Source organism: Cyrtonyx montezumae, unplaced genomic scaffold (assembly GCF_038088225.1).
Source record: "Cyrtonyx montezumae isolate F1298 unplaced genomic scaffold, pur_monq_1.0 scaffold_0, whole genome shotgun sequence".
In the NCBI taxonomy this organism is placed as follows: domain Eukaryota; kingdom Metazoa; phylum Chordata; class Aves; order Galliformes; family Odontophoridae; genus Cyrtonyx; species Cyrtonyx montezumae.
This window is the reverse complement of record NW_027071824.1, coordinates 51,181,674-51,194,817: the sequence shown is the minus strand read 5'-3', so window position 1 is coordinate 51,194,817 and position 13,144 is coordinate 51,181,674.

Genomic DNA, 13,144 nt, shown 5'->3' with positions numbered 1-13,144 from the left:
GGCACCTTCAGGTGCTGGTATAATTGCTCTCTTCTTTTAAATCTGTGAAATTAATTAATAGCAGCTGCTGGGCTCTTGGCAGGAGAGTTACTTTGTGCTCTGGAATTGCTGCTGCAGTGGTGGTGAGCTTTGTTAGCTGTAGATGGGTGCACTTGCTGTTACCAAAAGATAGTTCAGGTGCTTCATCCCTCCCTGCCTGTTTTTCAGATAAAGATTTTACTCCTTTTATTAAGTGTGGGTTTCCTTATCAAAAAATGTCCAGGAGTAGTTGTGTCTTCTCAGTTTTGAGTGCAAATTGCTGATATTTTTTTTTGTAGCTGGAACTGAGCTTATTGGATCAAAAGTTACTCTCTCATCTAGGGGCAGATGAGGAACAGAATGTGGAAGTAGGATGGAAGAGAGAGACAAAATGTCACCTCACTCTCATGTTGTCATGCTTTTGCACGAGACAAAACCTATTCTCAATGCAACAAGGAAATGTAAGCTCTTTAGCAGTGTATATTTTTACCAAACTGGTACATGGCTGAAGAGAAAAGCTGAGGTCTCTTGAGTTCTCATGAGAGAAAGTAAAGGCCATTGCATGTCCTGTATCAGAAAGCTTATACTAAGATGACTTACTGCAAAAGCATACAAAAACAAATAAAAACTTTGCTGTAAAATATTAATAGGGCCCCCCCAAGTCCTTATGCAGAACACCAATAAACACTAGTAAGCTTTTAATTCATAATATGTCACAGTTTTCAGCTCCTGTTGACATACTCTGCGCACAGTACTACTTCTTTGCTCATTGTTATTTGAGCCAAATATTACACTGACTTTATTTCTTTGTTCTGAAAATGTCTTTTTGTAGGCTTTTTTTTTAAGCAGTAGATAATGACATTTCTTAAAACAGCTGTGCCTTATAGACAAGAACATGAAGGGACATGACAGTGATGCTGCTGAAAGGAGTTAGCAAGATGTAGCTGTGGGATAGTGCCCTGATCAGGGCTTCAAGTCCATCCTTACGAAATTGTTGTTCTTTGGGATCTGTGCTTGTGAGTGATCTTCGACACGACTTTCCCTATGAAGCAGGCATTATTTTATACATGTGACAGCAGCAACTAAGGGAATTATTGAGAAAGAATTTGCTTTGTAATAAAAGGTAAAATGCTAAAGCTATGAGTTTCCTGCCTGTGAGGCCAATGTGATGGTTTCCATTACCTCTCCAGATCTGTTACACCCAGCCTTGGTCACTAAGAGATGCTAGCTCATCTGCGTGCCTTGTAGCAAAACACAGATAAATTTATTCAGATTAGTTTTAAGGCAAGCTCCAAAATACTGTTCAGATGATGTCTTGAAATCATCTCCTTTACCCCTCTTGTCCCTTCTGACAGAACTCCTTATACGGCTGTTGTTTTAGCTGGAGGGGTTTTCTCTGCTGTAAAACTTCTTTTCAACAGGCTCTTCCCCTTTCTCCGTATCCCTGGATGGTATGGGAGCTGTGCTATGAATGAGGCTATTTGAGCTGCGTTGAATGCTTTTGTTTAATGAACTTGAATAAAGTATGAAGTTGTGCTTGCCCTAGTCTGAGCATGAGTAGAAGCACATGAGGAGTGTGTGGTGGTATGTTATGTTTGGAAAGCTTTACCACTTCCTACCCTCGTCCTGAGCTCCTCTGAAGACAGATTTAGGTGTTTTCTTCAGTTATGAAAAATATTTTAAATTTCCTTTGGACTCCACCAGCCCTCTGTTGCTGTTTTCAGGAGGGAACAGTTGAGAGCATTTGCAGTTATTTCTTTTTTGTCATTTCCTAGAAAAAAATCTCTTCTGTGGCTTATGTGGTGAAGTGGCTGAAGAGTTCAAGCACGTACAGACAAAGCTGTCTGTCAAGAGGAAAGCAGAGTTAAAAGAACAATAACAAAAGGTGAAAATGAAATATTTTTCAGCACACAGCATGACAAATCTAGAGCAGATGATGATCTCACAAATGAGATTCTGTCAAGGGTAAAGCTTGATCCTTCAGAGACTCGTGCTTGTGGCAGGAGATTTATGCTACCTGGACAGTGTGCCTTGAGGAGAAAAATGTATTAAATGCTAAAAGAGGAGGAAAAAAACCTGCAAAAATAGTGCTTTATTAAAATGGTGCCAGCATTTGGTCAGAGCCAGCTAGACGAGGCTTGTGATGGATTCTGGGAGCTGAACGTACAGGAAAGTGTTTTTCTATTAAAAAGTAGAACAGAATGAACTTTTCAACCTGGTGGGTGAAGAGCTAGTTTCCATGGGCCTTATTCTGTAAGCAAAACAAATGAGCACAAAGAAAGAGCAGGCAAACTTTTAAGAGATGGCTTTAGGGGAGGTGTTTTCTAGTAGCAGAAGCCGGATGACTGAAATCAGAATCTTTCTGGTCTTCCAAGTCTTCTCTTGGGCATTGAGCGTCTGACTTGGAAGGTGGCAAGGGGAGAAATCAGAACTTATGAATTACATCTGCAAAAATGATGTTGAAGACTGTCTGAAAGCTGACATGTACAGGAAGAGTTTTCCTGCAGACGAGAAGGAGTCATCAGTTTTAAAATGAAAGCTGGAGTCAGATCTTCAATGTCTTTTTCCATCTGTCATAAAAAGAAAGCTGTCTCCTCCCACATATAACTCTATGGGTGTCCATAATTGCACCAAAACATAAATATTTAATTCCTCCTCAAAGATCTTGAATCCATGTTCTGTTTAAAAAAGGTCCACTTATAAAACCTGAGGCTTTTATGATAATCTAAAAAATAAAATGGATACATCATCTCCCCAACTTTATATTTACCTGCCTGTCTGCTTTATAGCCGACTCAGTGTGGAGCTTTGCCTTAAAGCTCATTTTATTCTTATGCAAATTGGTGAAGTCCAGTCTTCAAGAACAAGTTTTGAACACTTACTATCATTTATTTCTTGTTGGACAGTAACACTGAGGTTCCACAGAGAAAGATCCCAGAATGCTGCTGTATCAGGCATAGTAGAAAACAGCTTAAACAACAAGTCCTCATCAAGTGGCTGAAGTAACATGTGGCTCTTTGGAAACTGAGTGTGGCTTTCCCTCTTTGTGGTAGTTTCTCCTTGAAACAAATGAAAATGAAAAACAAGGTGCCTCCAGATCTTAACTTTTGAGGGCTTCTCTTTACTTGCAATTCCTTGTTGCAGTAGAGTGTTGAGCAGTTTCTTATTGTGCTGAGTAAAATCCAAGGGAAACCCTTAATGAGAACAAGCATTCCTGTTTTTGTCTGGAGGATCATTACTCCTCTTTTGTATTTTGCACTTGCCAAGAAGTACTTGTGTGATTAAAGTGGTTTCTTGTTTTAGATTGATGATTTGGGCGTGGGATGTGGGAATTCCTGCATCTAGATTCTGTGGACCAGCAAATCCAACTCAGCTCACTGCTGTGGGAGAGACCTTAATGGGACCATGACAGATAAACAGATGTTTAAACAACGATATCTACAGGATGAATGTTTGTAACTGATATGAGCCTTCCTTTTACAAGCACAGTGTCATTTTGTAGTTTGCAGTGAGAAAAGAGCTGTGAGGAAAATGGAACTGCTGGGAACTGCAACATTTTCAGACCCCATAGAGTTCCTAATCAGAACAAAAAGCCAAAACTTCTCACTGATAGAAAATGTGAATAGGAGATCTGGGGATAGCTGTTATGGTGGAAACTTCTTGTGCCTTTGTATTCAGAATAACATGCTGATAGTGCAAACAGCAATGCTAATATTCTGAAGCTGAAGAAATTCAGTTAGGTGAAAATACGAAGTGCAACAGTTATGTCACAAAACCAAAATGACAAGTACGCTCAGATCAGGAGCTCTTTTGATCTGATGTGATTTAGAAACAGACATGTCCAGTGTTAGAATTTGCCAGAGGTGGAAAATAAACGGCACTGTCTGAGATAGCACTGAGATGCATCTACATATCTCCATGGAATTTAAAATGAGGGTAAATGTCCCGTGCTTTGGATAAGAGTAAGAGAACAGGGACAAACTCCACATAGTTCTATTTCAGTACCTCTCCCATTAATTCATGGTATAAGGAAAGTTGCAGTTTATCAAATTCCTGAGCTGGAGATGATCTCCTGTTTGCTGATGGTTTTGTTATTACTGGATATTTCTTTTATGACATTGTCTGTTGGTTTGTCGAGTTTATCATTTTAGCATGTTAAATATTTTGTATTGATTACTTCTATAGTTTAGTTTTGTTGATCGAAATAGTAATTTTGGAGTTAAACTTAAGGCTTGATCATCCTCTAGGATGTCCCTTAGCTGTTCTACTTGAGAGTTAGCAGATATGCATTTCCTTTCAGCTGTTTCATGCCAGTCATGACTTAATAGGCCTTAACTTCCTTAGTGATTTCTTTCCCAAGCTGTAATGTTCTGATTAATTTAAATGCTTCTCTCTCAGTATCACATTGCTCATCTGTCCTCTTTGTACTTTTTCTAGTCATTACATTCTTCCTGATAATGTGATGAATAGAACTGTATGCAGTATTGTAGATGTTGCTGCCAGACTAATTATGATGTGCAACTAATTTTTTTGATTGTTCTCTTCTTAACGATAATTAATGTTCTATCATCCTGTTGATGATAATACTGTTTAGTGAACTATTGCTGCTAGAGGAGGAGACAAAGCAAGCCCAGGACCTCTCCTCTCTAGTGAGCTTTCTAATGAAAATAGCCTACTAGAAACCACTGTTTTATGCATATAGAAGAAGGTTTTTTTCTCATTTAAGTTTCTCAGTACTGAATAAAACCTGCTAGTTTTCTTCCCAGCTGCTGGCTATGTTCAAGTTTTTTCACAACTTGCAGTTTGATTTATGTTGGAACTTCCTATATTTTTAATGGAATTTATTCATATTCTGTGGGATCTTTGTCAGGTCCCATGATTTGGCAAAGGTGACTGATGCTTTTGATAATACAGTGCTCTGTCAAAGTTTCCTGGTGATGGATATGCTGGTGTTGTAGAGATGAGCACCACCTTCAAAGACATCCAGATGGCCCTTTTGAGAATGCTCTTTCAGTGCCAGTCAAATTGAATTCACTGTTGGTAAGTGCCAGTGATGAACAGTTCTGACATCAGAACTTTTTAAATAGGTTTGTTCTGAACTAACCAGGGCTATTTAGAAACAAGACCTTGAGATTATGTTAGAGTGAAAAAGTCACTCTGATACTTAAAAGAATAAATAAAGCAAACCAAATGTTGAGGGTAATTTTGGAAGGAGGAATGTTACACAGAGCACAAAAGTTAGCTGCTGTACAAATTTAAGACATACATATACCCTGACTGCTGTGTGCAGTTCAGCTACCTCTGACCCCCTCCCTACCTTAGAAAACATTACAACAGAACTGTCTTAGAGAAGGACAAAGATGATTGAAAGATAAGGAATGGCTTCTGAATAAATAATGACTGAATCAACTTTCAGCCTGGAAAAGACGTAGCTGAAGGGAAATATAGCAAAGATAAATAAATCTGAACGATGCGGAGAGGGTTAAGAGAAGGTTGCTCCTGTATTGTAACAATATAGGAACAATTGTTGGAACTGCATCTGCTGCTTCTCTTGCAGCAATGAGGATAAAACCCACACTGGTCTGTGCCAGAAAGAGCAGAGCATGCGGGTTGAGGGAAGTGATTATTCACCTGTATTTGACACGTCTGAGGCACCCTGAGCTTAATGGACATTTACAGACTGGAGAAGATTGTGAGGACACTGTGGCACATGGACAGGGGCTGGGAGGGTGCCTCTGTTCAGCCTGCAGGTGGGGAGATGAGCAGGGGGTTCTATTTTCTGTTGCCTCCCTGCAGTGGATGGCTGCCAGAGGAGATTTCATCAAATAACCCTCCCCTCGTTCTTCTCATGCAGAAAGTACTGTGGGACACAGAAGTTAATTTCTAAGCAAGGGTACTCTTCACCTTCATAGAATCACAGCATCATTAAGGTTGGAAAAAAGCACTAAGATAATCTAGTCTAATGGTCAGCCCATCCCCACCATGCACACTAGCCACACCTCTCAGTGCCACATCTCCACGTTCCTTGAACACCTCCAGAGCTGCTGACTCCACCACCTCCCTGGGCAGCCTGTGCCACTGCCTCACCACTCTTTCTGAGAAGGAATTTTTCCCAATATCCAAACTTCCTTCAGAAGTACAAAATTTCCACATCAGAACAATTATTTTGCTGACTATCTGTTTTTAAATCAACACCTCAATAAATCAAGTTTTGTCTCGGATCACCAAAAATCTATTCCCCCCTTTGTTTTTTCCCCAGCCCTTCCTGGAGCGAGGCTGAGCAGCACCACGCACTGTGTGCAGAGTTGGCTGCATGCTGCATTGTCCTGCTTCCACGTCACACCATCTCTTATGCCCAAATCCATTTCCAAATTTAGCCACGCAGATGAAGAAATGAATTGTGGGCACAGATCATTCCTGGCTTGGCCGGCAGATGGCAATTCCTGCTCTCGCTATCTCTAATTAGGTAAAGGGATATTTAAAGCTCACAGAGCAGGAGTTTCTAGCAGGCGAGCTCTGTAGCATCGCACTGAGTGTAGAAGCATCTCTGAACGATGAGGTCGGCTTTCATGGCACCTACTGACAGGTCAGATATAAATGCTTCTGAGTCTGTGAAGTAACTGCTGTTAGGCATCAAATGGAAAGCACTTAACGCTCTTCTAATCTAGGCACTCAGCACTTCACTTTGTTATGCTGCTGGAGCTGCTGGAACACGCAGTGCAGGACCTCCTGATCCCTTTCTAAAGATATGGTAAAATCTGCACCATTTCTGGAATGCTTCCTCTCACGTCTGCGTGTCCTGCTATATATCAGAGTGGATAGCAGAAATGGAAGAAAATGTTAATGTGTATGTGTGTTTAATATTGTTGTTATGGGTCTAAGGGAAATGAGCTGTTTACTTTCTGAAGAGGGAAAAAAAAACAACACAGGAAAACGAAGCATGCAGGTACAGATAACAAGTAAGTAATATTTCTTGAGTTGGTTCATTGCAAAGGCTGCAGCAGCAAAATTAAGTAAATAAGAATGAGGTTTAGTAAGGATAGTGCTTCAGGGGTGCTGTATAAAGACAGCACATAGAAACTACAATTACAGAATCAGTGTAATCTTTTCTCTGTCTGAATTCCTCTTTCATTTTCACAGGGAAATGGCTGAGTACAGCTTATTACAGCGTGGTAGGTTGGTGCCGCCCTGCAGGAAGGGGTCAGAAGGAACTTCGAGCCACCCTTGTGCTACAGCTCCCAGTCATCCTGCAGAAGTTCTGAGCAAGCATGGAGGAAAAGATTTCTTAACTTCTTAAATCATTTTTGCCTTGAAAAGCACAATTAGGACAGTTTTATCTGCCTTTGTTTGGCTCAAAGTTTATCTGCCCTGACACAAGACTTGAGGGCTCAAGAAAAGAAAGCAATCAGTGGGAAGTGGGACTCAGAGTCCTCCCAGAAATGCTGGTTTAATCTCAAGTGCCTGGTATTTAGACCAACTGGAATAGCGCATTTTACTTTCCAGTTGTACTGATATGATCAAATTGTAATGAAAATGAATTCCTAGACTGAGAATGTGATTAACAGCTTTTAACTCAAGGTCCTTTCCTGAGCTGTTGGAGATAAAGCGTCAGAGGAATGCTGCTGTATCTGCATGGTTAGTGGCCGGGGCCCTGCAAAACAGTGCATGGTCAACAAAAGAAAGCATTTCCTTGAGCAAAAGTGTGTGCATGGCACCAGAAACCGGCAGTCAGACCGGAAGTCTGGAGGGCTGTCTGGCCTCAGGCTTCAAAGGCGTCCTGGGATCTGCTGCTGGTGGGGAATAGTTTGAGCAGACCGCAGGGACCGTGTTCAAAAGTTTGTTTAAAAACAAACAAACCTATCACTCTCATGTGTTTATGGATAAGAAATTCCTGTGCTAAGGTTGTGCTTTAACACCAAACTTGTTTCTGAAAACTGTTGTTAGGAAACCATGTTATTGGGATCAGCAAGGTAGATGAAGGTAGAATTTGTCCAACTACTTAGAGAGGCTGATTTAGGGTAAGGGGCAGAAAATACAGTGGTGGGAGAGGGGTTACTGTAGGGAATCTGCACCTGGCCATATACAGCAGAAATTCATAGGTAGTAACACTCGGTTTGTCTGCAGCAGGGAGTCTCTGAAATGCCTGAGGCAAAGGCTGGACACAATGGCAACAAATTGATGTCTACCCAGAGATCAGAAATCAACCCACCTGTGACTATTAGTGGTTCCCGTTAGTATCTTGTACATACATTACTCTCCAAAATGAGCTTGATAAGAAGCATTCATCTTGATGGGAAAAAAATAAGGCTAGCTCTCTTGTGTTGCTCCTGCTTAGCAGGAATAGCAAAATGAGAAGAAGAAAAGGCATGCAAATCCCCTTGCAGGTTATCCCAAAATATACAGTGTCACTGTGCAGCTAAGGCAAGACCTGAAGTTGTCTCCAATTCCTTGCTACAGCTGGGTTCATTGAACAACCAGGAAACTGCTTTTTCCATCTGTGAGCTTTGCAGATTAATACTGGAAACTGAAAATGACTTAATAATAATTGATGCCATTCTGTCTAACAAATTTACCCCAAAACTGGAGTTACACACCAGACAGTGCCCAGTTTTCAGTCCTGTAGTGCTATAGGTTTTACTGTCTGCCAAATCTTGTCAGTGTGCAGCATTATCCCAAATTAGACTCCATCACAGTGAATTTTGAAACTGTGATACTGCACATGGTTGTAAATCAAATTCCTACACGCTTAGGAATCATTCCTGTGGGTTAAGTGGTTTGGGTTTGTATCATATTGCTGATTTGTCATATTTTTTCCCTTATGGATGGTGCTCTGTGTAGTGGATTACCAAGCGGCTGATGAGTTCTTAAAGGCTTAGAAGATGAAGAAAGCAGAAGTGTTAAAGATTTCTAGCAGAAAGCTTTAGATGGAGTTTCATTTAATATGAAATATGGTTAACTCTTAATTAAAATGATCTTCATTTTACCCTAGTGAGAGAAAGAGGAAAGACTCGGATTAAAAAATAAATAGGTTTATCTGGTTTAAGTATTTCAACGCAAACGTGTACCCAATCTGAAAAATATTTCTTGATATATTTAGTATACTTACACTAGCCTTAAAATGACTTTTTTTGTCTCCCACTCTTTGTATTTCTCTACAGAAATCAGTTCAGTTTGCAAAGTCTTCCACGGAAAAGTTTGTTGGCAGTTTTAATGTGCCTCTGTATTTGAATTGACTCACGCAGATACATGGTTTTGCTTATCTAGTAAGTAAAGTGCTGACAGTGTTATAAATCATACCTTGAATCGAGGCCACAACATCTGCTGACCCTTGCTCTAGCCTTGCGTACAGAAGCACTTTCAAGGTGACAAAAAGAAAACTGTGATAAACAAAGTACATTTACTTGGAATAACAATGGAAAATCTTAAAAAAGCAAGCAATCATGATCAGTGTCACTTCTGTTCTTGGTACTTGTTGCAGAATATTGTCAGAGGCAGCAACTGTGCAGGCAAACAAAATCTGCTGCTAGTTCACAATCAGATTGAACTTATTTGATAAAATATTTGCTTTTCTGATGCTCCATACTCTTGTTTAAAGCAAAATTGAGTTCTTGAGATGGCAAAGGTGGTCTGGAAGATATCCAATGTATGTAAACAAAGGAAGGAACTTTGAGGTGCTTAGATCCTGTGATAATGGATGAAGGTTTAAATACCTGACCTGAATAGTGGTATCAAACCAAGCCTGAAGACAGCCTCAAACAATGGCTTGAAGCAGTTCCTACTCATTTGAAAGAGTCGTTAGCTTTGAAGCTTGAATGAGAATGTTGCCAACAGTGTTTGTTATTTCACTGCCAAGGAAAAGGTGAATGATCATGTGAGGACAACTTATTCTTCATGCTTCCTCGTTTTGCAATGGGATCAAAACAAACTACATTTTTGGAGTCTGCATAAAAGTTATCTTAAGATGGTCTTCAACTTGGTATCTGAAAGTGGGATTAACTCTACTAAATCCTAGCTACCTAGAGTTCTCATACCTACATCTAAGCTATTCATCTGGGCTCCTTTAATATCACTTATCTCACCATAAATGTTAATGTTTAAAGTGAATTCCTATGAATTGTCCCTTGGAATTTCCTTTTCCCTCCTACAAACAGTACGTGGATGACCAGCTCTGATCAGATGCTCACAGTGGAGCTCGTTAGGAGGTAGAACAAAGGACTCCAATCCTGAAAGACTCCAGTCAAATACGGGACTTTGTGCAACTGGAGATTCGCAGTACAGGTGGCAGAGGGTTATTATAAGCTCAAGCCTACTACTTTATTTCACTTTACCTTCCATAACAGCAGTTATAACTGTCCCAGATAACAGCCTGCCAAGTCCCATCTACACTTCATTGAAGGAAAAAAATAAAACCAAACATAATTTTAGATGAGTTATGTCTCAGATCTCTGACACCAGAAACATAACTTATGTTTTAGGTGCGCTCAGAGAGGAAAATATTAAGTCTGAAGCTACTGTTTTCAGTGAATGTAAGAGTGAGAATCAGAACCATTGCTTACTCTCAGCTTCACTAATTAGATTTTAGGCTATTCTTTCATCTCTGCTCCCAGTCTTTTTTCTTTAGAAAAAACAAAAACCACTCTTGTTATTTGTGAAGTAGGAGGGAACCTATATTTTGACAAATAATAGCCCTTTAGGGAACTTTAACTGAAGATACTATCAAATGCTAAAACAATGGCTTGACCCTCCCAGCATTCCCTACAGAATACAAGTCTCTTTTTTGTATCTTTGAGCATGTGACTGACTTACTTGAGCAGTGAGATGCAATCCCTGTGCTTCACACTGCACAGCAGGAGCCCAGTCTGAAACATCAGTAGAACATCCTGTCTGGCTGAGAGATGCATAAACACTGCTCACTGAACTGGATTTAATCTGATGTTGATCTTCACACAGTTGGTGATAGCATATGTTTTTGTGTTTTAATGGTCATCCTGTTTATCTCATCTTTCTGACTTAAGGCCAAATCCTTCTGTTGAATAGGTGCATTATAAATACTAGCTGAAAATTAAACAACTGAAAGGCTTAATGATTAAGCGTATGCATTACTCTAACTGGCTGCAGAACTCTGCATTATCCTCTCCATATAGTGCCAGCCTTTCTTGATTTTGCATCTAGTGTCCCTCTTGTTGAAGATTTGTGATAAAGGTCGAGCATTTTTGATGGGCACAATAAGCATTTTACTAAAGGCCTTTCTTTCTCTGAATGTGTAGGCATACACTTTTAATTGAGTGGAGTACGAATGCTAAACTACTCAGCAGAAAAAGGAAGAATTAGACTCTGCATGTGTACTCTTCAGACTTGGCATTCTACCCTCTTTGCCTTTGCAGAATACTACATAGGTTTGGAATTTTCTACAGATAAAATGATTTCTGGAAAAAGCTATCTTGACATGCCACTAACAGCACACTTGAATTATATAGGCAATAATTTCATCTTTTTAAGTGGTTGGTAATTGAAACATGTCTTACGCTAGAAGGGAATACTACTAGTGAGAGCTACTGAAGAACTGGTCTGTTTTCAATACTTGGTCACTCAAGGAGTGAATAGTTACTAGGCTGTTGGCTGGAGCTTTAGATAGAGCTGCAGAAGGCACTTTTGACGGTCCACAAAGGACAGGATAAACTCCTATCTGGAACTGGCATCTTATGTATTGATTCAAAATTAGGCATAACCTGAACACAACCATAACAAATGAATTACTATCAACAAGAACAAATCCTAGGCAAAACCGAGATGTTTCTCTCCTCTCAGTCTGAAATCCTTATTTCTCAGCTGATTCAGTCTCTGCTGATTTTTTTCACTTCTGTCTCCGTTTTAGTATTGTTTCTATTATTGCTTTTCTTTCTCACGAGTCACTATTGATCTTGTGATCATGCAGGTCACAATAACAGAGCCACAAAAGTGGCGTTACTTTCATGTATATCTTTAATATCAGACACATATTATCTGTAATACAGAGTATATAATATATCAGGTATATATTCTTTCTTTCTGCTAGTCCTTTTCTTAAACAGCAAAAAACCCACAACTCTTTGATGAAAATATTTGAAGACCAACGCTTTTGTTGTGAATTATTTGGGATAAAATTCTTTAGAAATTGAACTATGGTTAAACTTGCCCATGTTCTGTTTGCAAAGCATATTTTCTATGGAAGGTGGGGATAGAAAATTATCTAACTAGGAAGGGTGACTCTTTATTGTTCTTGGGAACTATGAGGGAAATAGCTGAGATCTCAAGAGACCTTTCTCAAAAGGGAAGGGAAGGGAAGAGACTTAGTTTTTGACTGGAGCACAGTGTACTGAAGAGAAAGTGGTACTAAATTTCCCTAGATGTCTACTTCAGACTTCTTGAAAGAGCCCTAAAAGGAAAGCCCCACCTGCCCTAATTTTTGATAACATAAACTGTTTTCCTGACTTAATATAAATAGCTCAGTAAGATAGAGAATACTGAAGAAACACGCAAATTAACTATATCCATCAGTTTTATAAAAAGCATATGTCCTGGGGAATTGGATTTTGTAAGTTTCCATTCCCAATAATGTGAGGAGAAAGGGAAAGCAGTCACTTCATAGTAACCAGGGAAAAACAGCACTTAACAACTGTAAAATAGAATACATTATGAAAATGTCCTGAAGCAGAAGTTGCACACAATGTTCACAATGGTTTTTAAAAAAACACATCCTTTATTTCTATAAAGTTGAGGGAGTAATTGACAGTGTTTATAGGAAAATGGGGAAATGAAACTGTAATACATAAGTACTATATTGATAAACACAGGGAGAAGGGATTATGGAATTAAGGAATTTATGGTTGGACTAGATGATCTTGTAGGTCCTTTCCAACCTTATGAACCTATGAACCTATTAGTCTTATGCATTGCTGAGCACCATCTAAAACAGAAAAAGAAAAATGCAGTTCTTGCCACAAGCAATTTTGACCATGTATCACAGAGGTCACAGCCCCCTGTTCACAAAGGGGGTTGAAGTAATCTGAGGAGTCCAAGTAACAGAAATATATGTGAAGTGTTTGTAGAAACCATGACCTGCCTGATCTGCCACATTAAGACTCGGT